Genomic DNA, 24,572 nt, shown 5'->3' on the forward strand with positions numbered 1-24,572 from the left:
GTTAAATTTTTGCAGTTCAAAAGGCTTCATTCTTACCAGTCCTAAGTAGTTTTCTGGTTTTTCTGCCTTATCACTCTTCCCCTGAGGCGATAAATGCTACTGACTTCAAGGCGATAAGGAAAGACTACAGACAGAATCAGGAGTAGGGCCAGGGACACTAGGAAATAAACATAGGGGGGAAAATTGTCAATTTCTCAAAATATTTTTCTGTCCCAATCTCACTTAAGACTCAGTGACCACCGTATGATACAGTGGTGATACACCCATTTCTATCTCTATTTGACACATGAAGACACTAAGCTTTATCCTTAAGATCTATTTTGCCAGGAGACTTTTTGGTGTATGGTGGGTGAAAAGTTTAAAGGTCATTTTGAATTGGTAAAAAATTAGAAGGTCTATTTGAATGCTATGCAGCGTTATTGCTTTTAAGCACCAACATAAACTAACCAATATGAAATCTTGCCTAATGGAGACAAGTCTTCGACTTTCTTTAACAAATACCTAAGGCACACTTGAAATTTGTAAGATGCCTATTATTTGGAATGGATAAAACAAAAGATTTGAGAACTATCCTCTTAATTGAGTTTAACTCCCTTTTGCAATCTCGTCTAATGATTAGCTTATTTTAAAAATCCTCTTATTTACGAACAGTATGAATGTAAATTTCACTTAATCATTCAATAAACATTGATTGAGACCATTTCCAGGCCCATGTGTAAAGAGTAATTAGGTTTTTTTTTTTTAAATAAATTTATTTGTCTGTGTTGGGTCTTCGTTTCTGTACTAGGGCTTTCTCTAGTTGCGGTGAGCGGGGGCCACTCTTCATCGCGGTGCGCGGGCCTCTCACTATCGCGGCCTCTCTTGTTGCGGAGCACAGGCTCCAGACGCGCAGGCTCAGTGGTTGTGGCTCACGGGCCTAGTTGCTCTGCGGCATGTGGGATCTTCCCAGACCAGGGCTCGAAACCGTGTCCCCTGCATTGGCAGGCAGATTCTCAACCACTGCACCACCAGGGAAGCCCCTGGGTTTTTTTAAAATAAATTTATTTATTTATTTTTGGCTGCGTTGGGTCTTCGTTGCTGCGCGTGGGCTTTCTCTTGTTGCGGCAAGCGGGGGCTACTACTTTTTGTTGCGGTGCGCGGGCTTCTCATTGTGGTGGCTTCTCTTGATGCGGAGCACGGGCTCTAGGCGCGCGGGCTTCAGTAGTTCCGGCACGCGGGCTCAGTAGCTGTGGCTCGCAGGCTCTAGAGGGCAGGCTCAGTAGTTGTGGCACACGGGCTTAGTTGCTCCGCCACATGTGGGATTGTCCCGGACCAGGGCTCGAACCCGTGTCCCCCGCATCGGCAGGCGGATTCTTAACCACTGTGCCACCAGGGAAGTCCACGCACTGGCATCTTTAACAAGATGTTATCTAAGTGGTGTTGATATTGCCACCTAACTTCCTTTTCAAACACCAGAATGGATAACGGCCATTTCCAGTAGTTGGGCAAGTTCATAATTAAGCCGAAGTGACCGTAAAGGAAGATGTCAGGCTGACCTGGCTTCAAATCCTGGCTTCACCACTTTCAGGTATGATAGATTAAAGATGGCTGCAAATTCTTTTCTACTCCTCCTCCCATTGAGAGGCAGACTTGATTCCGCTTCTCCTTTGACCAAGAGGGTGCAGTAGAAGTGATGCTGGAGCAGAGAAGACTTGCAGCCCCTGCCTGGCTCTCAGAATGTTCCTGAGACATTCCTTCTCAGAGAGGCTACTGTAGGTACTCTGGGGTGACAGCCCCAGCTAGCATTTGTGCAACAAAGCTGTGTTTGGACATCTAGCTCAGTGGAGCCTTCAGATAACTAACTGCAGCCATAGCCAATGTCTAAGCGCACCTGCATTAGAGACCCTAAGTGAGACACCCTCACCTCCAGCTGAGCCTCAGAGAACCATAAGCAATATAATAATGTGTTGTTTTAAGCCAGTACATATTGGGTGAGATAAACGCTCAGAGGTTTCGTTTCCTTCTGTAAAATGGGCAAAATAGCAATATCCACTTCATAGAGTTATTGTGATATGAATGTAATAATGGTGGAAGCGCCAAACGCAGTGCTCAGCACACAGTAGGTCTTCAGTAAATGCCAAGCTCCTGCCTGCCCCTTCTCCAGGAGGCTATATATCCCAGGTATGAGTGAATCTTGGCCACTGCTCCAAACTTCCTGGGCAGACACCCAACTTTCCTCAAAGGGAATGCCTAGGATCAAATTTGAAAGTGGGGTTGGAGAGCACTTGATTTTTTTCTTTCTGGGACAATCTGTGACCCCTTTAAGAAAAATATCACCACCTTGTATGAAGAAAACGGTATGTTTTTTTCTTTCTCCTCAATTTAAGAGATCAAGGAATTAAGTCTTCGCCTTTTTTTTTTTTAAACAAGAAATATGCTTGCTCACGCTGAAAAGTACCGGCTTGAAATAAAACAACTCCCCTTCTGTTTCACAGCCAGCAGGTTTTCTGCAGCACCCAGCCCTGCAGAGCCACAGACTGCATGCACAGTGGGCAGACTTTGTTGAACAGATGAACAACTGTGGCTTAATCTGTTTTGGGAAAAGAAAAAAAGTCCTGAAGCAATTGATAAACAGGAGGCTGAGGTCAGCGTGAAGGAAGAGTAAATGAGGCCAGATTGGGGACCGCTGAAACGTAAGCCTCTTTCATCCCCAGTCTTGAATCGGGGGGCGTGTGAGTGATAGTCAGGACTAATCTTCTGGGAAAGGGGCTGAGAACCTCCTGCATTGCCTGAGTTCGGAGTTATGTTTTCATTATCATTCAAAATTATTTTAAAATTTATTTTATATTCTTTTACTTATTTATTAATCAAAAAATTTTTCCAAAATTCTTTGAAGTATAACATAGAAAAGTGTACAAATCCTAAATACAGACCAGTGAGTGTTCACAAACTAAACACATCGTGTAACCAGCATCCAGGTCAAGAACAGAAAATCAGCGGCATCCCAGAAGTGCCCTGCATGCCCCCCCATAAGGAGAATCGCTATCCTGACTTATAACACCATCATTATTTTTACTAGCTCATACACATTCATAGGTATCCTAGAGACATTTTACGCATATACAAGAACATGGATATGTTATGATTCTGTGCAAATGTAGTAAAATGTACTTTGCACTCTACGTAGCATATTATCCAGACTGTTCTGCTTCTGGCTTTTTTCACATTTATCTTGGTAATTATTCCATACCACTACCTAGAAAACAGCTCGGTTTCTGGAGAGGCCACATTGTATTCCATTGTCTGAATGTACCACAATTTATTTAATTTTATTAAAAGACAAAGAGGTTGTGTCCAATCTTTTCAAAGCTGGATTTTTAAAGATGTATTCTTGAGGTATCTTTGTGGTCCTTTAGATTTAAGGTGGCAGCTAGACATTGCTCTTTGGAAGCCTTATAAATACGACTACTAGTTCTTACTCTATTCTGAATTGCGTGGGGTGTGGTACCGCCTGGGGTCCTCGATTATTTTATTGCCTCGTCCTGTTAGGACTCAGTTGTTGCATGTTTGAATGTGTATCCAGGAAGTGGAAATAATGTCCCTGACACCCTCACTTCCTTTTCTGGCAAACCTGTGTCCGGTGAGTGAATCCAGCTACTTTCACCCACCCCCGTGTACCTCAGTCAGCTGCTTAGCCTGCCTAGTCTTCGCTGAAATCTGGAGATTTTAGGAAATGGACCTAAAGAGGACTTTCAGGCAGGACTAGCTTGACGAACTATTGTTTATTTTGGTTAAACCAAGCCTTCCTCTTCTGCCTGCCTTTTCTTCCTCTGTGGATTCTTTTTGTCCCTCACTTCCAACCGCAGCCCCGGTTGCTCTGAACTCAGCTCTCAGAATTCTTTAGACTTAATGTGAGTTCAAGTCAATGCCTACTTCTTGCTCCTAGTGGTACTTGCTTTTTAAATTTCTTACCCACCGTAATTATAGAACAAAAAGCTTTGCCTCCTTAAGCTTTTTCAATTCCCTGACAGCAGGGATTGTTGTATACTCAGGAGCTGGGGCAAAGTCCTCACCACCCTCCTTCACCACCAGAATCATGCCTGTCTTCTCCCAGCCCTCAGAGGAGGGGCAGGCCTGGCTTGTTCAGGACCTCAGGGTGCGAGGCAGGACCGTCTCAGTGTCTGTTTCCTGTGGCAGAGGGACAAATGCCACCAGCTCTTGCACAGGGTGCCAAGGCTGAGCTGCAGAAACATGTCCTCCAAAAGCGAGGTCACAGGCAAGGATCAGGGGCAGGGCAGCCCTCGTTCCCAACTTGAAGGTTCAGTGTAGTAGGGAAATCCTCAGGGCCGTCACACCAGGAGGTGAGGATCACTGGATCACCTTTTGGCAACCACACCTTCTCCGGGCCTCAGTAACGGCCTGGTAGAGCTGTAATTCAGGTTAAATGAGTTGATGTACAGCTGTGGTAAGTACTCTGTAAATGTTAGCTCTCATTATTACGTGAAGTGGCCCAGACACGGTGACCCCACTTGCTGTTACCAGGAACTAGATTAGCTTGTCTCTGCTCCATTTGTCCTCCTCCGACTTGCCCTGCTCTCCCGACTTGGCTCAGGGGAACAGCCAGGCTCTTCTGGCCTGACCCATCTTCCTAGTCTCCGCAGACCCCTGTGCACCTCTTCCTCCTGCCTGTAGCCTTAGCGAGCCTTCACTCTTCCACTCCTCCTCTGCAGGACCATCAATGCCTCGACCTCCTTCCATAAGGGGCAAAAAGCCCACTGCGTACCAAAGAAAAAACAAACGCTTCCTTCCCTGGTGCTTTTGTGTCTCTTTCATCCCTCGTCTTTGCACTGTCCAGTCTCCTTCCAAATTCCCATTTCTGGTGTCTCCCTGCCCCAGCCCTTTGTATGTGCCAAGGACAAAGACGGGTGGTGGAAGAGAAGGATGCACGATCCTTACACTTGGGGACTCTCCTGAGATCAATGACGGTAATACGTCTCCATCCTTCGGCACCTGTCTCTATGCAGGAAGATAATGGCAACAGAACTGAACTTTAACATTGTGAGGACCTACTACAGACCTGGCTCTGTTCTCGGCCCTTTACACTTACTCTGTCATTTAATCCTCATGGCAGGTCTCTGCACACGTGTATTAGGACCATTCTGTAGATTTTCAAACTGAAGCTCAGAGCAGGTACACATCAAGGTCTCATCACGACAGGGGAGCAGGAATGGGGTTTGAATCGGGTCTGCCTGACCCCAGAGCCCAAGCATGTTAAAGAAAATTTGAGACAGTGAGACTTAATATAGTAATAACATTTTACATTCTGTTTTGTAGTTGGATCCACTAGCCCGAGAAGCGGTGTCTTCTACTTTTGAACTTGGCACACATGATGTCTTAGCCAAGGACTTCAAGCTTTGTCTTGTCCGCACACAGGCTTGATTTTGAAATAGCCAGTTTGTAGACATTCAAAAGTATTCTTGTCAACACTCACACAGCACGTTTGTTTTCCCAAACTTCTGAAATACACTCCTTCAGAAATTAATCACCCGAGGACAGCAGGTACTAGGGAGGTGATATCCAGGGCTCCCCACCTCCTGTGAGGGGCTCATCAGGACAGAAGCACATCACAAAACGCTCTGACAGAGAAACCAGTGGAAGGAAAATGGCACCTCATGGTGTGAGCGTCTAAAATGGCTTGAGAGTTTTATTAAAAGTAATCAAGGCTCACCTTCACATGACCTAGAGCAACAGCACTCAACCGTGTTCTTTTGCAGCCCCCAAACTGTCACAGATGTATGAAATACCTAAGCAGAGGTTCAGTCTTACCTTCTACCCCAAGTCTTCCCAACCTGTTCCCCTCAAGGTTTAAACTATGCCCTCTCTGAATTTTTACCTGAAGCTCTTTTTTGAGCATAGTCTGCTTAATGATACCTCTACTTTTCTAGTATTAAACAGAGGAACTGCACTGGGTTTAGTAGTGTCCTCCCAAAGTTCATGTCCACCCGGAACCTCAGAATGTGACCTTATTTGGAAATAGGATCTTTGCAGATGTAATTAGTTAAGATGAGGTCATTCTAGATTGGGGGGCAGCCCTAATTCCAAAGACTGGTGTCCTCCTAAGAGAAAGGAGAAGGAGAATCAGATGCAGGGACACGGGTAAGGAAGAAGGCCATGTGACAATGGAGGAAGAGAGTGGAGTGATGCATCTACCGGTTTCCCTCCTATCTGAAAGCAGAGCATTCCCAGGAAAACTTTTTTTTTTTTTTTTTTTATGGTACGTGGGCCTCTCACTGTTGTGGCCTCTCCCGTTGCGGAGCACAGGCTCTGGATGCGCAGGCTCAGTGGCCATGGCTCACGGACCCAGCCGCTCCGCGGCATGTGGGATCTTCCCAGACCGGGGCACGAACCCGTGTCCCCTGCATCAGCAGGTGGACTCTCAACCACTGCGCCACCAGGGAAGCCTCCCAGGAAAACTTTGCTTTACAAGATCGTGCAAAGCAAAGAAGCAATGACCTTAGGACACATCTTGCTAACAGATGCACAAAATAAATCGAGATACCGCACAGGTGCTCACAGACACAGTTCAAAACTATGGTGGCTGGATGTTGAGATGCTGAGTGTAGCTCCCAGGGGAGGAGCCTGGTGGTGCCACGCTGGCTGCTTGGGGTGTGCTGCCTCTATAACAGCTCCTGCAAAACCAATGGTGAACGCTATTTTCACTTTTCGTCTTTTTTTGGGTAAAAGCCAAATTCCTCTTCAGATTTCTTTTGGTTAGTGAAAACAGTTTCTAATGTAGATCTTTCATAAAAGCGAAGTGACGTAAAGTGAACTTTTGAAAAGTGGGGGATACTGGTACAGGCCAAGGAACACCAGGGATTGCCAGGAACCACCAAAAATTAGAAAGAGGCCAGGAAGGACTCTCTCCTAGAGCCTTCCCAAGGAACACGGTCAGGCTGACCCCTTGGTTGCAGACAACTAGCCTCCAGAACTGGGAGAGAATACTTTTCCAGTGCTGTAAGCTGCACGGTGTGTAGTAACTTGTCAGCTCATTCCTAGAAAACTAATATAAGGACTTTCATTCGATTCTCTAAATAAAAAGCTTCCTTTACTATGAACATTTCCATGAGCTATTCTTGTTTTTAAACAAGGCTCTCCGAACCTCAATTTTCTCACCTAAAGATTGTGTATCAATCACCCCACAGCTCAGTGGCGTAAAGCAATGATCACGTGTTACCTCACTCGAAGGTCTTCGCTGTGGCTGGGACCCTCTGCTCCGTACACCGCTGGTTCTTCTGAGACCTAAAGGCCTCCTGGGCATCTTGTGGTGATGGCAGAAGCCCAAGCTGACATTTAAAGCCTCTGCTTTTGTCACTGTAACCAAACAGGACCCTATGGGGCCTTCCCAGGACAGACCCCTCTCCATATCCTCTGCTTTAGCTTCTCTTTGAAGTACCTACATAATAGTACCTGATGTACATTTCCTGAATTGTTTTGCAGATGCTAAAACCCCGCCAAACTGAATAAATTAACTACTAGATGACCACAAGCATGTACCCCGCAGACCTACCGGAGCCTGAGGATTAATTATGTGACACCACCCTGTTACCTCACCATCAACCAATCAGAGGATTGTGCCTGAGCTGATCACATACCCTGTGACTCCCCTCCCTCACCTGGTCTTTAAAAATTCTTTGCTGAAACCCATCGGTGAGTTCAGGTGTTTTGAGCACTAGCTGCCCTGGACTCCTTGCTTGGTGTCCCGCAATAAACACTGCACTTTCCTTCAGCACAACCCAGTGTCAGTAGATTGGTTTTACTGTGCATGGGTGAGCAGACCCAAGTCTGGGTTTGGTAACGTCACTGCTAACATCCCATTGGCCAAATCGACTCACAAGGCCAAGTCCACTCTGCTCACAGTGAGAAGCAGAAAGGAGGAATATTTGTTCAACAATAATCCCAACTATCACAGATGTGATAATACCTGCTGCTATAGACTAAATGTTGTGTACCCCCAAATTTATAATTGAAACCTAATTCCCAAAGTGATGGTATTTGGAGGTGAGGCCTTTGGGAGGCGATTAGGTCATAAGGGTGGAGCCCTCATAAATGGGATTAATGCCCTTATTAAGGGGCACAAGAGACCCCAGAGAGCTCCCTCGTCCCTTCTGTCATGTAAGGACATAAGGAAAAGATAGCCATCTATGATCCAGAAAGATGGTTCATAGCCATCTATGAAGCAAATCTGCCAGTGCTCTGATGTTGGGTGGTGGAGTGATACCCATTTAAGTAAATATAAGTTCAATTTTGATTTTCTGACCATGTCCTGTCTGGTTATGAAGGTTCTGTCCCATCCATGAAACTTCTACACTCTTTTGGGGAGGCCATTATTCTGCTGATCACGTGGTCAAACCAGTGACAGGGACAGCCCAGGCTCAAGGGGAGGGGAAATAGACTCCACTATTTGATGGGAGAAATAACAAAGCTATTGTGGCTCTTTAACCTACCACAGTATGCATCTACTCATGCAGTCCTCACCACAAACCCATGAGGTGGGGACTGATATTATTCATATTTGAAAGTAGGAAACTTGAGAGCAAAGATGTTACTAACTTGGCTAAGGTTAGCCAGCTAGTGAGCAGGAGGGTTAGGGTTCCAGTCTAGACTGTTTGGCAGCGGGGCCAGAGCACCAGACACAACGTTGTGCCTGGTGCTCAGCTGATGTTTGCTTTCTCCTTCCCTATTGATTCCATTTCTTCAGCCCTTTAAGGGCAGGAAGCTGTCACCCCTTGTACCCCATTATGTACAGGCTTCTCTCGTACATGCACTCACACACACCTAAGGGCTTGTGGTAAAGTCTCCTTAAAAAAACAGGGTGGTGGGACTTCCCTGGCGGTCCAGTGGTTAAGAGAGTCCGCCTTCCAATGCAACGGGACGCGGGTTCAATCCCTGGTCGGGGAACTAAGATCTCACGTGCCGCGCGCTGCAACTACCGAACCCGTGAGCTCTGGAGGCCCCACGCCACAACTAGAGAAGCCCACAAGCTGCAAGGAAGAGCCCAAGTGCCACAACAAAAGATCCCACGTGTTGCAACTAAGACCCCACGCAGCCAAATAAATTTAAAAAAAAAAAAGTTGAGTGACTAAAGTGAATTAAAAACCATGTGAGGAAATGAAAAAAAAAAAAAGCAAACAGAAAAACCAGGGTGGTGGAGTGATACTCATTTAACTAAACATAATTCAGTTTGGGTTTTCTGAGCATGTCCTGTCTGGTTATTAAAGTTTCCTCATGATTTCTTTCTATGGGGGTTCTGACCTGTCCATGGAAACGCCACCCCGCTTCCACACTCTTTTGGCCTTTTGAATCAAATTCGCTTCTGGCTGCTGGTCTTTTATTTTCAGATGTTGTCTTAGTAACGGGTCCAGTGTTCCCCAGCTCCACCGCAGGCCCAGACTGATCTCCCAGAGTCAATCAACCTCTGCTCCGCCTCCCCTTGGGCTTCACAAAGTGCGGGAAGTTACAGAGCTGTGCCAGAGCGAGTCGAGGTGGCAGCATTCAAAATCAGCGTCTTGTCTGAATACATTCTAACTTAGGTGGGTTTTGAAATCCATATGCGTGGAGCACTGTTCCAAGCACTGGACTATAGTCATGGGTTTGACACATTAGCCTACCTAATCACTTGGTTTGGGCCAGTTCCCACACCCGAACCTTTGAGAAGAGCCTGGGGTTCAGAGAGTCTTGCAGACTGAAATGGATGCTTGCCTTGTAAACTAAGTAATGCTTTTGGATTCATTCACTTGTCCAAGAAATATATAATTGAGCACTTGTTATGAGCCAGTCGCTGTGCTGGGCACAGAGGACAAGGATGAATAAATTAGATGCAGGAATAAATTCCTGCCCTCCAGGAGCCCACAGTTAATTCTAACAGTTATTACCTACATTTTATACCTCGGCACGTAAAGTGTAAAAATGTTAACCACTATATATGTCTACCAATGAGGCAAGGTTTTTTCTCCCTAAAGTTATGGCCCAGAAGAGAGGGGAGTACTTTATGTTGGGGTCTGTAAAGGAAAAATACACTCTTGTGTGCTTCCTTTCCTACTAACACTTAATGCTTCTGGCATTTCTGGTTACCAGATGTGTGGGTCTTCCATACATCAAGCATTCTATGACACCATCTGGTGCCTACAATTCAACTCAATTCTGACACTATCTACCCGTAGTTAGATCTCACAGGTTAAGTCCATAAGACTGCCTCCACTTCAGACGCCAATGACAAATCTATGTTGTCACCTGTGCTTCTGACCTACTGGCTATATTCAGAGTTTCCCATACCACCTCCTTGGGTTCCATTAATTTGCTAGAGTGGCTCACGGAACTCAGGAAAGCACTCTACTTACTAGATTACCCATTTGTGGGCTTCCCTGGTGGCACAGTGGTAAGAATCCGCCTGCCATTGCAGGGGACACAAGGTTCGAGCCCTGGCCCGGGAAAATCCCACATGCCACGGAGCAACTAAGCCCATGCACCACAACTAGTGAGCCTGCGCACCTAGAGCCGGTGCTCCACAACAAGAGAAGCCACCGCAATGAGAAGTGCGTACACTGCAACGAGGAGTAGCCCCTGCTCACTGCAACTAGAGAAAGCCCACACGCAGCAACAAAGACCCAACGGTAGCCAAAAATAAATGAATAAAATAAATAAATTAGATTACCCATTTATTACAAAAGGATATAACTCAGGAACAGCCAGATGGGAAAGATGCATAGGGCCAGTTACGTGGGAAGGGCACCAGAGCCTCCATGCCCTCTCTAGGAGTGTCACTCATGGCTTCATTACATATGCATATATGATCAAATCATTGGCTGTCGGTGATTGATTTAACCTTCAGCTTCTTGCCCCTCTCCAGAGCTCAAGCTGGTGAGAGTGAAAATTTCATCTCTCTAAACCCAAGGTTGGTTCCCCTGGCAACCAGCCCCTATTCTTAGGTTATCTTGGGAGTTTCCAAAAATCAGCTCATTAATAAATTCAGGTGTGGTTGAAAGGGGCTTATTATAGGAATAATGAAAGACACCCATTTCACCTTTATGGCTCTTATCACTTAGGGAATTCCAAGGATTTTAGGAGCTCTGAACCAGAAATGGGAAAAAGACCAAATATATATTTCGTAACATAAATCACAATATCACAGGGTCCTTGCAACGCCTCTCATGTTACACCAATGCTTTCCAAATTTCTAGTTTTGGAAGCTTACAGAGATCACCAACTCAGTACAAAAGGAGGTGAGAAAATGTAACACAGTTTTGTTAGTTATTCCTGGGAATGTGACTTTACATTTGCAATGCTGGAAGTTGCTATAAACAAGCTTTTTATGATCACTTTAAAAAGCAGAACATTGAGCAGTTATGTTGGAGAGACCGGTGAAAGCATGAACTGACTAATGCTATTCGAATGGACACTTTGTGGATTGGGATAAAACTTCCAGGGAAAGCATCCCATAAAGGGTCCAAGAGAATCTCCGACAATCCAGATGGCAGTGAGAATGCCAAATAAATGGGTCTAGTCACAGTTAGGACGTTGATGACCAAGAGGTACATGAAGAATTTAAATAGATTTTTTAAGTGAAATATGAAAGTGGAAAATAGCAGTATTTATAAATTAATTTATTATATTGCATAAATGGTATTAAACAGGGATGTATAACTAAATTCATTTATTGAAAAAGTACATCACAATTTCATCTGTCTCACTAAAAGCTTTATGTGCTCAAGTTGACCAAAATATTATGGGAGGATTTCCCAGTTGGAAAGTTAAGTGCTATCTTATATTTGGTACCTACGTCCATTTGGGCACATGTGGAACCTTTGCCCAAAGTCAAACAGTTAGGAGGGACAGAGCCAGATCTCTCTGACCCACCCGTGTATTTACCTTAATTCCTCCATCAGACCAGATTTCATAAGATCTCAGGCAATGGTCCCTGCCCCCATTGTCCATCTATTTCTTTCCATTTCAACTGAGAGCATTTATTGAGCCCCTAATATAATGGAGGAATTGTTTTTCTAGTCTGTAAATCACTTTTAGTACTGAACTAAGGGAGAAGAGACTGACTTTTAACTGAAGATCGAGGAAAAAAAAGTAGTTTTGACTAAGAATAGCTGGGTCCAGGTTTATGTAGGCCATTCTCCCTGTTACACAATATGAGTTCTGGTCTTCTCTGTCTACTTAGGACTAAAAAATGCCTGTAACCTCAGCCCCAATAGGACAGTCATAAGGAGCAAATAAAAGTGCAATTTCCCTTTGTCAGTTTTAAAATAATAAACAAACCTGATTAATCTTTGGGTAACAGGGTTTTATATTTTTCTTTTTTTTTGGTGGTACGCGGGCCTCTCAGTGTTGTGGCCTGTCCCATTGCGGAGCACAGGCTCCGGACGCACAGGCTCAGCGGCCATGGCTTACGGGCCCAGCCGCTCCGCAGCATGTGGGATCTTCCCGGACTGGGACACGAACCCGTGTCCCCTGCATCGGCAGGCGGACTCTCAACCACTGAGCCACCAGGGAAGCCCTATATTTTTCTTGATACTTTGCAGTATCACATAAATTTTCTACTTGAGCATGTATTATATTTAATCAGAAAAAAATCAGGAAATATTCATTTTTGAAAACACACAAGTATTGGGTTACAGAATTTCAATTTCACTTGCTGGATTTGCATTGAGTCCACCTTACGTTTAACCTCTTTCTTTCTTTTAATCCAAGCTACGAGAACCAAACACTTTCTGTGGGTAATACATGCAGGGCTCCCCTCTCAGGATCTGCCTGCCAGCTAGTCTACCTTCCCTCAAGACGCCCAGACAACTATACATAGAGGAAAGGAACAGAAAGATGCTACAAGAGCTTGAGCCATATCTTTTGTGTGTGTGTGTGTGTGTTCAATATTATTATGTCTCTCCCTGAGATTCTCCTTTAAGATCACATTCTTACAGATACATTAAGTCTGTGAAATAAAGTGGAAGACTCTGTGCGACTCAAAGCAAGCTGTGCTACCTCTCTGAGCTGGAGTTTGCTCATCTGTAGAATAACTGGTGGAATCCAAAAGGAAAAAGAACATGGCCTGAGGTGACAAATTCAAATCCTGACTGCTTAGTGCTGAGCAAATTGTATACGCTATACTGTGTAATTTATACTGGTACATTCTATATGCTTAAAAAAAAAGAAAACTACTGCTATTATGTATGTGAAAGAGCCTATAGCTCTTAAAGCAAATCCATAAATCACAAGGCTGCCACCTGAGCTGTGCAGGCTGTGCGCTGCACAACTCTAGGGGGTGCCATTCACATGGTACACCATGTCTAGTGGTGCCCTGAGGAAGTGCTATACAAATTTTAGATATTTCTCTAATTAAGAATAACGGGGGGGGGGGGCTTCCCTGGTGGCGCAGTGGTTGAGAATCTGCCTGCCAATGCAGGGGACACGGGTTCGAGCCCTGGTCTGGGAAGATCCCACATGTCACGGAGCAACTAGGCCCGTGAGCCACAACTGCTGAGCCTGCGCGTCTGGAGCTTGTGCTCTGCAACAAGAGAGGCCACGACAGTGAGAGGCCCGCGTACCGCGACGAAGAATGGGCCCCGTTTGCCGCAACTAGAGAAAGCCCTCGCTCAGAAACGAAGACCCAACACAGCCAAAAATAAATAAATAAATAAATAAAATTTAAAAAAGAAGAATGGGGGTGGGGAGAGATATATTGGGAGTTTGGGATTAACAGATACACATTACTATATATAAAATAGATAACCAACAAGGGCCTACTGTATAGCACAGGGAACTATATTCAATATCTTGTAATAACCTATAATGGAAAAGGATCTGAGAAAGAATAGATTTATATATATATGTATGTATGTATAATTGAATCACTGTGCTGTACACCTAAAACTAACACAACATTGTAAATCAACCATACTTCAATAAAAATAAAGGCCAAAACTAAAATAAAATTACAACCACAACCCACTCCCCCCAAAGAAAGAGTAACAGAGAGATAGTACAGGACTTTCCTTGGCAGCTGAGGCCCCCTAAATTGATAAAATAGGTAACAAGAACTCTCTTTTTTAAAAGAAATGTGCTGGACCATGTGGGCAGGACTTGTTAAATTAAAAAACAAAACAAAACAAAAACAAAAAACCCCGAAAAACCAGAGTTCGGCCTTCCTGAACCTATCACTTATTCATCTTCAGGCGATTCATTCTAAATGTTAGCCGTGAAGATTCTAAGGAGAGAGTCGTCCTGGAGTCCTGGTTGGCTCCCTTCCCCTCAAGCCAAGCGAGGGGACCCAAGAGGTGGACCCGGTGTGCTTGGCTATGAGGAAGACGGGAGAAGTTCAAGGCAGAGGTGCTGGCTGCCCCTGCTGCTGACGGCGGAGCGAGGGGAGTGCCACCGAGGAACAGCTGTGTCCCACCGGGGGTCTCAGAGGGTCTCTCCAGCAGAATAGAGTTCGAATGGACACAGTGGGAGAAAAGCTTTGAGCTGTTTTCCAATTTCTTTTAAGGTCTTTGAAGCTCTGCTTGTCAGGGCAGATGCACAGGGGAGGGGGAGGGGTGGTGTATGTGTAGGAGTGTTCTGTCAACAAAAGCGGAAGCCGCGGGCACTTAAGTGGGGGGCTGTAGGGGTGTGGTCCTTTCTGAGGAAAGCTGAGTGCACACTCACCGCTCTCCCACTCCATGGGGGCCTCAAAAGAACTCAACAAAGCAGGAGGGCTCACCTGTGAGACAGGAGGGATGGAGGCAGGTCACAACCATTAAAAGAATGACACAGCCGTTGAGAAACACAGGACCCACAAAAACTGGTCAGAACCTACTAGGCCCAAGATGGAGGGAAATTCGACTTCGGGTAGACCTTGAGCCTCATTATATGCTTATTGTAATACAGTAACATATGCTAAGTGACACATCCACAGGCACCATGACAGTTCTGAGGCTGGCAATGTAAGGCCCAAATTGGTGGCCCAATTCCTGGAAATCCCCACCCCCTTCCCTAAAATAGTTGGAATAATCTTCCCACTTATTAACCTATGAAATTACCCAGCCCGTAAAAAACTGACCACACCACACACCCCGGGCCCACTCTTACCTTCTGTGATGGACTGCTTTCTGCCTATGGAATGTGTATCTCTCTAAATAAACTCGCTTCCACTTTACCATGGCTCGCTTTTGAATTCTTTCCTGCTCAAAGAACTTGCTCGAGACCTGGGACATGACCATTCTCTTGTTCCCTCTTCTGCAATACCTGTGCCACTTCCCAGTGGCTCTTTATAATGGCCCCAGTCAGGTAGAGAGTTTCTGTCCTTTATACCCATCTTTGCTCCCTGTACCCCATCCTGGAGGAACCAGAGGCCAGAGGAGGGACAGAAGAATAGATAGAAAAATGTGAGACATTTAGGATTCCCAAGACTAGGAGGAGGAAAGCAGCTTTAAATTAAATGAGGGAGTGAGGGTTTGAGTGAGGTTGGTCTAGCAGGAGACTCCTGAGTAACACTTGAGTTAAGGCTGGAAAAGCAGTGGGATGTGTGCTTCTGATATCATCCAGAGGCCGGGGAACAACACAGCAGGTGTGACAGAAGCAAAGCCTTTTCCAGACTTCACTTCTGGGGCGCAGACGGATTGGTGAATGGCAATGCTGCTTCTGGTCTCTCCTGGTCCAGCTTCTTTCCTTCCGGGCTCCAGGCTGTTCTCTCTGCTCCAAGCATACACCTCCCTGGATTGACGTGTACTTATGTCTCTCCAGATAAAATGAATGTCCCCTGAGAGCGGGAACTGTGCCTTTTCTCATCCTCAACCCTTAGCACAAGTGCCATTAAAAGTTTATTATTGAAGATGATGAGAGACCCCGGGTACCAAGAGTCAAGGTGTGCAGAAGAGGATGGTGGGGGTGGGGAGGAAGTACAGAAAATGGAGTCGATGGGTAAACAGACAAAGTTCGTGTTCATTTTCTCCCTTCACATCTGAGGCAGCCATGAGGCTCTGCTATTAGACTTTAGGGGTGAGGAGAAACCATGCACTTCCATCATAATTTCTATAAAACCACACTTCTCTGACTTAAAAATTCAATTAGAAACTTAACGGAACTATGCTTTTCTGGCCTCCTAGTAACTGGAAATATTCCGTTTACTACCCATCTACTTTCCATGAGATTGACTCGTGTTATAGTGATGACCCAACTCGCTGACAGCTTCTCAAGTCCTGAAGTCCTGGTTATCTCAGAAAGCCTGAGTTTCACAGCTTCAGACCTGGTTATGAAGCATATATTACTGCACAGAGAGTCTTCAAGTGGTTGCTCTTTATCAATGCAAATAGTTGATTGACCTAAACATCCCATTTCCCGTCACGTCGGAGAGCACACATTTCTCATATTCAGTGGTCAGGCTCAATTATGAGAGATGAAGAAATAGAGGAAGAAAATTTCCTCTCTCCATTGCTCAAGGAAACCTTCAAGCCAAACAAATCTCTCCAGGGCTGACTTCAGATGAGTGATGTTCAAGGTGAAACAAAGCAATGAACCTACTTGAAGACATACATCCCTTTCCTATAGACATTGATAGACAGATGTCTCAAGAATTCGAGAAAAATGCTGTTTTCCCCTTAGACATCAGCTTCCCTGCAATTTTCTGGCAGTTCACAGTCAGAGTACACTGGGAAGACTGAATTATTTTACTTCAAATGTGTAGAAACACTTTGTTCTCAGAAAGCCTATCTGTGTGTCAGCTTGCCTGATCACCTGGGGTTATCCCTGCTGGGCAATAAATGTTGGTTTATATTTCTGGACATCACAGAGTTGCTAAATCCAGAGTCAGTTGTCTACCCAGAAGTTGTGAGTTTATTTGAAATACATTCCTACAGAAAAATGAATGTCCATGGTGGACTGATTAGGAAATTATTAGATGTTGAGGGGCAAGATAGGGGATGAGAGGGAGAAACAAACAAACAAACAAAAACCGAACAGGGAGGTCATCTCAGAGACTTAGGAAATCCTGATCTTTTCTAAGCCTCAGATCTTTCTGGGATTCCATCTGGCTTTCATTTCTCACTCCTTGTCTTCCAACAAAGAGAATAAAGATGGTTTTAAAACTAAATGTGAGCCCTTCCAGGAAACAAGAGCTCCTCTCTTCCCCTCTCTCTCCTAGTAGCAGAATTTTCTTTTGCACTATTAAAAATGGCGTGGGCCACCTTTTCTCCAAAAACACATGAAGCTGCCGCATAACTCTTTTCCAAATAATTAATCTTTCCAGTGGAATCTTTCAAAGCCCCACATTTCCTGTTATTTTATACAGCTGCAATTTGTAACTGGAGCTCCTGCCCAGTGTTCCACGGGCAAGATGCCAAATCCACTACATTTCACCTACCAAGGTGCCCCGCGCAAATAATCCTTAACCACAAGTTAAACAGTCAGGTCCTGTTCTAGCCGAAAAGAAAAGCCTGGGGAACAAAAGACTTTTAACATACTTCTCTATGAAAATTTTAGTGGATGCTCGCAATATTTTATTTTCTAGTGTCAACATTGTGAGGTAACACCATGATGCCACAGTAAAGGAAGAGTTTCCAAAAATGGATTGGTTCTTATGTTAAGTCAATATTTGTAAGTCATAAAAATGACACCCTCTTCCAGTTATCTAGAAGCGAAAACCTGCCGGTTGCTCTATCAGACCCACCTTATTTTCTTCCTTGTGTATGAACTGGAAGATCAGAGCCAAGACTGGCTGAAAGGTAAGCAGGGAGGCAGATGTTGGCAGGTTGGCTCTGACCCCCTTCCTTTCTTCTTTCCTCCCTCTGCATTTTCCCTCTTCCCACCACCCAGTTATCTTTCCTCCAAACTGCCCGTGAAGGAAGTTCTCTCAGAATCACGAAGTTGGAAGTTTCTTCTATTTCAAACCCTCTCCACTCTCTTGCCTACCCTCCCTCCCCCCGCCCTTCCCCCGCCATTTCTGCCTATGACCTACCTCCTACTCTTTAGAAATTGAAGCCATTGAACCAGACCCTCAACTTCCTGCTACAGCCCCACCTTCCCTGGCGCCATCTCCCTTCCTTTCCTCCCATCCCTCAGCGGATGCTTCCTATCCTGAGGTCAGGACCTGTGTTCTGGATCCCAGCCCCTCCTGCTCTCTCTGGAGTCTCATGCTATAACATGGCTCCTCTCCCCTGTATATTCAACCCTTGCCTGAATCTGAATCCTTCCCATTTACATTTAGACACCCTTAAGTCTCTCTTAAGATAAAACCAAAACACTTGTCTCAACCCACAGCCCCTTCCTGCTATTATTCCTTCCTCTCTCTTTCCCAGTGAAACTTCTTTTTTTTTAAATGAACTTATTCATTTTATTTATTTATTTTTGTCTGTGTTGGGTCTTTGTTGCTGTGCGCAGGCTTTGTCTAGTTGTGGAGAGCGGGGGCTACTCTCCCTTGCATGGGCTTCTCATTGCCGTGGCTTCTCTTGTTGCGGAGCATAGGCTCTAGGCGTGCAGGCTTCAGTAGTTGTGGCACACGGGCTTAGTTGCTCCGCGGCATGTGGGATCTTCCTGGACCAGGGCTCGAACCCGTGTCTCCTGCATTGGCAGGCGGATTCTTAACCACTGCGCCACCAGGGAAGCCCCCAGTGAAACTTCTTGAAAGGGCTGTATATACGCCTCTTCCTTATCATCAGCTCCCCTCACTCCTCAGTCCCATCACTCTGGCTAGAATGACTAATGACCACTCTGTCGCTAAAGCAAATGACTCAGTCCTCTCCTCCCCTGCCCTCTTTGGGACCCTTCACTCCTGAAACCCTCTTCCCTGGGCTTCAAGGACCTAAAGCTTTTCTTATTTTCCTCCTAATTCTTTGCCTCTCCTTCTTTTTTTTTTTTTTGGTTTAGATTGTAAACGTTTATTGATATGATCAAAAAGCAAACAGCCAGACGTTTGGTTATCTTTGCCACTACCATGTGTCATTTTGAATAGTGTTTTTAAATGCATAGCAAAGCATATTTAAACCATTATTAGAAAAGTAAATTAAGAGTCTACTTAAGGCACTTCAGATGCCTTGTTCTTCCTTTATCTTCCTTCCAAGTCCATCATTCTTTACAGAGCCATTAAATGTTAAGTTTTTAAACTTCCCTTTCTCACTCTATATTCAATCTCTACCATCCGTGTGTACAGCTCCAACAATCAGACTCGTATATTCATTTGCCTACTCAGAATCTCCAGTGGGGTTTCTCATAGGCACAAGTTCAAGCTCCAAGTCAAGATTTTTCCTTCCAGGCTTGGTTTTCTACCTCATATTCCTATCTCAGCAAATGATGCCACCATCCACCAGGCTGCTCGGGTCATAAACTTGACATCCTTGATAGCTTTCCCTATTTCTCAAATCCAACCATTCCCTTAGCCCTGGCAATATTACCTCCCCAAATGTCTCATATTTATTCAGTTTTCTCCATTTCCACACCCACCACCCCAACCCTAGACACTGACTACTTTCCTCTGGACCATTGCAGTTGTTTCCCACACATCCATTCTCAGCTCTTTTTAGGCTCTTCTCCACAACATTGACAGGCCATGCCACTCTCTTGCATGGAATCCTTTAATGGTATGTTGGACACAAACTCCATGTGCTTCTCAGAGTCTCTTGACTGTGTCCTTCTCTTTCTCTTGGTTGGTATTCCACCCACACCTCAACTTCCAGGTTTGGATAAAATGCCACACCTCCGGCCTGACCAGTGCGGGGCTAGGTGATGCCCTCTGGAAGTGCAGGGGGTTAGCTTTCTGCAGTGTGAAATACAAACAATGAGCAATAAAGATAGGAGAATATGAAGCAGATGAATTACTCCCTCCTTTCTCCCTACTAAGAATTGCTCTGAAATATGGTTTTCCTTGTAAGCTTCCTGGAGAAATCTTGTGGACTGAACAACACACCTGGCAATTGATCAGCTGTGTTCTTTGCAGCTGAAACTCCTTGTAACCCGGTGACCAGACTGATAACACATAGATAGTATTGCATTGCCTCACCTCCCCTTTTCCTCACTCTCACTGTCCTGGGCTTTCACCTCCCCATAAAGTGCCACCACTTTAGTCTTTAACTCAGACTTTACTTCCTACAGGTCTTAGGCAAGACAAATGCTTAGGAGAAACACCGAAATATCTATCCAAGACTCTATATGGGTTGATTCCTACTTACTTTTTTTTTTTAATTTAATTATTTTATTTATTTATTTTTGGCTGCATTGGGTCTTCATTGCTGCGCATGGGCTTTCTCAAGTTGCGGTGAGCAGTGGTTACTCTTTGTTGTGGTGTGCGGGCTTCTTATTGCAGTGGCTTCTCTTATTGCAGAGGATGGGCTCTAGGTGCATGGGCTTCAGTAGTTGTGGCTCACGGGCTCAAGAGTTGTGGTGCACAGGCTTAGTTGCTCTGTGGAATGTGGGATCTTCCTGGACCATGGATCGAACCCGTGTCCCCTGCATTGACAGGCAGATTCTTAACCACTGCACCATCAGGGAAGTCCTCCTGTTTACTTCCTTAGCTTCTTATCTCCCACCATTTTACCATCCTTTTTTTATCTCCAGCTACAGTACAGAGTTCTTCATTCATGCCAAGCCCTCACATGCCAGAAAGTCTATTAGGAAAACTCTTTCCACCACCCCTCTGGCTTCACCGGGCTAATTTCTTTCTCACCAGATCTCAATTTCCATATCACTTCCTTCCAAAGGAAATCTCCATGGCCCCCTCTCTGCTCCCTCCTCCCTGACATCCTCTAAGTTTCCTTTGCTACAGTATCCCAGTGATCTACGTCAGGGTTTGAATAGTGTCTGCCTCCTTCCCACACTGACTGTAAACACTGTGACAGCAGAGATGGCATCTTCTTTGGCTCTTTGCATCCTCAGCACAGAGCCTAACACTCAACAAACATACACTGAGTAAATGAGCTTACGGGATCTGACACTCATTTTATAGATGGAGAAGCTAAGATTAAAGAGATGAAGGGATTCATTCAAGATAGCTAGTCAGTGGTAGAGCTCAGCTGAACCTTCTACCTTTTTTAAAGATTAAGAATCAGCCTTCTTAATTCTGAAATAGACAGATAACAGGCAGATCAATGAACCAGAATAGAGAATCCAGAAATAGACCTAAATACCTGCTTCAGTATGTGAAAAGTACTTGCCCTCATTCATAATAAAATAAATGTAAATTTAAAATCGAGCTGACATTTTTTATCTTTCCAATCGTCAAAATTCACAAAATTTGGTAATTTCCTCTCTTGATGAGGGCACACCAAATATATGAGTGGATATATGAGTGTTCGTGGAGTGTGCAAATTATCTTCCTTCATGGAGGACAGTTTGACAATAGCTATTTTGATTGCAATATGTACCAAATCACAAGAGCAGATGCTCTCTGACATTCAACCCACTCATTCAAATTTTAGGTATATATCCTACAGATATATTTGCCCAGGTGGGAAATAGAGAATGTACAGTTATTCATTGTAGCATTATTTTTAATAGCAAAAATTTTAATCTGCATCATTTAGGGACTGGTGAAGTAAATTATGATATTTTCATACATTGGAATATTACATAGCTATTAAAAACAGTGGGGTAGTCCTTTTGAATTCCATATTCCTATATGTGGACCATTCCATATTCCTATTGTAGGAATATTCCACACTGCTATATATTCCATATTTCTATCTATAATAATATGGAAGCCTTTCCGTGATACATAAGCAAAAACCCAAGGTGCACAGTAGTTATATAGTATGCCATAATTTGGGCTAAAAATGAACAAAAACTATACATAAAGCCAACTGGACAATAAACTAAACCTAGAGAGAGAGCAGTGCCCTCATATAGTTTGTCTTTCTTACAATGCACAGCAAATACTCAGTTAATATATTTTCATTAATTTCAATAAGAAGAAATGTCCTAAGTGATAGGAAAAGAGGCGAAAAGGGAAAATAGACAAGTAATCATCATTTATACTTGTTTGCCAATTGGGTAAAATTTCATCAAAGGAGAAAGTGAAATCTGACATTCAATATGATAGTTTTAGATCACCTGTGGATTTTTTGTTATTCTCCGTGAATTAGGTAGCTATTCCCATGGGAACTGAAGAGCTATGTGTTCTTGATTGTATTAGCTCCTTTCTACCACAACTAGAAAAGAAAAGATACTCAATTAAGCTCTGCCTGCCCAAAGCTTATTCTGATCAGGTCTCTGCCATTTGCATGTCCTCACTACTGGATTAACCTAATTTCTCACTTACATACCACATCAGGAAAATCAAATGAAAGATGCTTATGAATTGGCAGAGACCTTGCTCATGCTAAAGAAACAGTTATAAATTTGATTAAATCCCTGGTTTCACATTGCTGCCTGCATGTTCTTTCAGAAGATGTATGACTATATACCTTAGACCTGGGAAGTAATAACTGTGAAATCTGGCTGTGGCCAAAGTAAATATCTGCATGTTTTCCTGTCAAAATGCTCAGTGTGTGCTTGCTGTGCCTCAGTGGGGACATTACTGCTACAGAGGCACTCATGTAATTTTTTCCTTGATTTGAAGGCTATTTTCTAAATAGCATTCAAGTGTGTCAATACAAAAGATGTTTTCTAGTGTGACAAAGGCCCAATGATAACATCAGGAAGCTGGTGTTTTCCTATCCTGAAATCACTATATTAAAGGCAGTGAAAGTCTTTTCCATCTACCAGAGAGCAGGCAATGGGCTCTTTGCAGGACTAGCCTTGACCCTTTGGTTTCATCTCACGTATGTAGATAGATAGATAGATACATAGATGATAGATAGATAGATAGATAGATAGATAGATAGATAGATAGATAGATAGAAACATACATACACAAAAGATTGTTACAGAGGTGTATACATAGAACATTGTCTTAATGGAGGGAGGTACGGAACTGAGGGGCAAAGAGGTTAAATGACATACATGAGGTTAGAGAGCTAGTAAGTGGCTGAGCCAAGGTCTAAACCTCACCCCATTTGACGTTCCTAACTCCACCCCAGTGCTGGCTGCCTAGAGCTGAAATGGATGAAGTCAGGAAGGAAAGCATTCACCGTTCACTTTGATCACAACGTCCAACCGTGGTCAGTGCAGGCAATTCAATTCAAACCAGTTGTTAGGTAGAATTTAGGCCAGTATTTCTTAAAGCATGTTAGCATGTTTGGCAGAATATCAGTCTTTTGAGATGTTCAGCAAAGAAAAAAAATTAAAAGATTTACCTACACACTAACATATAAAGATCTTAAGAAGGCCTCTGGGGGCTTCCCTGGTGGCGCAGTGGCTGGGAGTCCGGCTGCCGATGCAGGGGACACGGGTTCATGCCCCGGTCCGGGAGGATTCCACGTGCTGCAGAGCAGCTGGGCCCGTGAGCCATGTCCTCTGGGCCTGCATGTCCGGAGCCTGTGCTCCGCAACGGGAGAGGCCGCGGCAGTGAGAGGCAAGAGGCCTATGGTAAAGAAACATGCTTAATTTCACTTTACGAAAACTACAATTTCTCAAACTTATTTGACCACAGAACATTTTTTGAACTTTGCAATATAAAAAATGTTGAAAGTAAATTAAAGTGGAAGCTATAAAAACATTTACCTACTCATCACCCAGCTTCAACAACTATCATTATTCTTCCTACTTGTTTCATCTATGCCCACTTTTTTGTTTTTTTGCTGAAGTATTTTAAAGGAAATTCCAGACGGCATGCTCTTCTATCCTTAAATAATTTAGCGTGCATCTCCCAAAAAGTGGGAGATTTTCTTACATAAAGTGTCATCATCATGCTTAAAAAGATTAAACTATTTTCTTAATATAACTTAATACCCAGTTCATATTCAATGTCCCTGATTACCTAAAAAATCAGAGCCCCCTTTTTCAGTAAAACCATTGGAACTCTCTGCTTGTCATATTGATTCAGTTTTACAACCAAATGCCAGGACCAAGCAAACACATGTTAGAAAAACCTACAATAGTTGATAGTTCTTTTCTAGGACACTGTTAGAGCTAAAAACCTCTTAATAATTCAGCCTGAAAAACACAGGACAGAGGATGTTTAGTCCTTCACCCTCAAGATGTCTCTTGGCTGGAGAAGAGACTGATAACCGGATTGTACCACTTTTTTTTTTTTTCTCTTCACTTGACTTTCCAAATAGAAACAAAATAGAATCCTTTTAGCATCCCAGCAATACATATGCTGAGGAACACATTTTGGGAAACCTTGATTTAGACAAAACAACCAGTTGAAAGATGGCTTCACTTTACTTGACTGTTTTGGTATTTAATAGTGATAGGTTTGGACTCATTATGCAGGTTTTTCTGTTTTAAAGTCATCACATTCTAAAAGGAAGGGCTTAGTGATCAGTCCTGGTTGTGACTCCTAGTTACATCAGTGATATTAACAAATGCACGCACACAACACAAACACACACACACACACAAAACACTGCAAATCTTAAAACAGAGAAGTATGGCTGTAAAGTTAAAATCAGGTCAAAACCATCTGAAGCAAGTGACTGGGTTATTCAAGATCTATTTGAAGGAGATACATCTAAAAGAGAGATAATATGCAA

The sequence above is a fragment of the Mesoplodon bidens genome, assembly GCF_964165515.1.
Source record: "Mesoplodon bidens genome assembly, chromosome: 14".
Taxonomy (NCBI): Eukaryota; Metazoa; Chordata; class Mammalia; order Artiodactyla; family Ziphiidae; genus Mesoplodon; species Mesoplodon bidens.